Source organism: Athene cunicularia (genome assembly GCF_003259725.1).
Source record: "Athene cunicularia isolate RWA chromosome 6 unlocalized genomic scaffold, athCun1 chr6_part1, whole genome shotgun sequence".
NCBI classification, from domain to species: Eukaryota; Metazoa; Chordata; class Aves; order Strigiformes; family Strigidae; genus Athene; species Athene cunicularia.
In genome coordinates, this window is record NW_020799105.1 from 24166681 (window position 1) to 24168452 (window position 1772).

Here is a 1772-nt window from a genome sequence, read left to right on the forward strand (position 1 = left end):
TTTTTTTTTTTTTTTTTTTTTTTTTTTTTTTTTTTTTTTTTCTCCCTAAAATGTTATAAGGTCTATGGGAAAACTTGGAAAGTGGAAGTAAAGAGGCTGAGAATTGAAAAATATTTATTATGTGCATGGCAATCTTAGCTTGTAAAAAACCAAAAAAAACAAACCACAACTTCTGATGAAAATTAATGACATTCAGCTGGAAACTTGGTGTCAATGAAGAGAGATTTTTATGTGGATATAAAAAGCCTCCTGGATGAGGAGAGCGCATTGAGTGCCCAGTTATCTTTGCTGGGTAAGAAATGAAACCACTTTCTGTCTTGATGTAGGAAGATGCAGGTGGTCCAGTGGCACCAGCCCTGTATTGTTTTTGCTGGAGGTGGAAGTTGGGCCTCGAGGAGTCCCTAACAGGGTAACGTTAATTACTAACTACTGTTGATGGTGTGGGGGGGGCCTGTGGGACAACCTGCCCCTGCTTTGTGCTGGGGGTGGTGGCCCTTGTGTCCCGGGTGAGGATGGAGGTGGGACAAGCAGAGACCGTCTGGCTGAGGAGTCCAGGATGAGCGGGGCTGTGATGGTGTGGATGCAGACATCACATACGGGGGCTCTGCGTGAGGGAGAGCCAAGGGAGTTAAGATAGAAACGTTTGTATTCACAAGTGACAGAATCAGTTGTTTTAGAAATGTAGGAGGAGAAGGGAAAGAAAATAATTTCGAGAAACAAAATGGTGTGGGTGTAGTGTTTGATTCCTTAATTTGCTCTGTCCTTGATCACAAATAAAAGAATTACACAGGAGCTGTGTTACACCAGCCATCCTTGGTCACTGTGCTTTGACTAACATACTCTGCATTCCTGAAATACGTTTAATATATTCTTCCAATATAAAAACTGAATCCTAGTTTAAAAGCTTCCTGACACCTTTAATAAAACCAAACATCTTTATATTTCTTAAATGTGTACTGATGCTGTTTGAACTACAGGAATTTATCCTCAGCCTGTGCAATGCAGGTGCAAAGTGGATCATTTTAGCACGTTTGGGTCCTAGTTTGCTCTTGTATCTTGCTTTCTCTCCTCTTTTCTACTTCACATGTTTATGTAAGTGTTACCCAGCTCGACTGACGTTTTTCATCTGTATGAGTTAAGGGCTGACCTCTGCCAGAACAGCTACCTTGAACCCCTGTTTTTCTTGGGTTTATTTTTCTTCCCCCACCCTCCATTGCCGGCTCCTGGATTATATGGCCTGGGTGATGTCAGAAATGCACCATGTGGGCTGAAATTGTGGGGAGCTGGAAGATGATGGTTCGGGGACTCTGCAGGTTTGAGGCCTGTGTAAGACCTTCCTCTTCCTCGCGGGTTCTCGTGAAGGTGAAGCTGAGGACAGGCAGAGCTGTGGTCCTTGCCTTGCACAGGTTGAGTGGGCTCTGGCACGTTCCCAGCTGGAAGGGGACAGTGGTGGCTTTTGGGGATTTTGAAGTTTGTATTTTCTTGGCCTCTTTCTTGCAGAATGCTGTGTGCTTCGTTATAGCAAAAGTTGACTTGTGAAATAAGTTTGGTGATTACAAGACACTTGTGTTGCGCTGCGCCTGTCGTGCGCTTTTTGATTCTTCTGTTGTGCCATGAGTTGCTGTTTTGAAGCTGTTGGTTTATGGATCAAAGCAGCAGAGCTGTGTTATTAACTGAACTTGTTTTAGAGCATGTGATGGAAGTACTTCAACTGGTGTACTTGGTGACCTTTCTCTTTCGTTTAAGAGGTTATATGAAGAAAAATGGTGGAC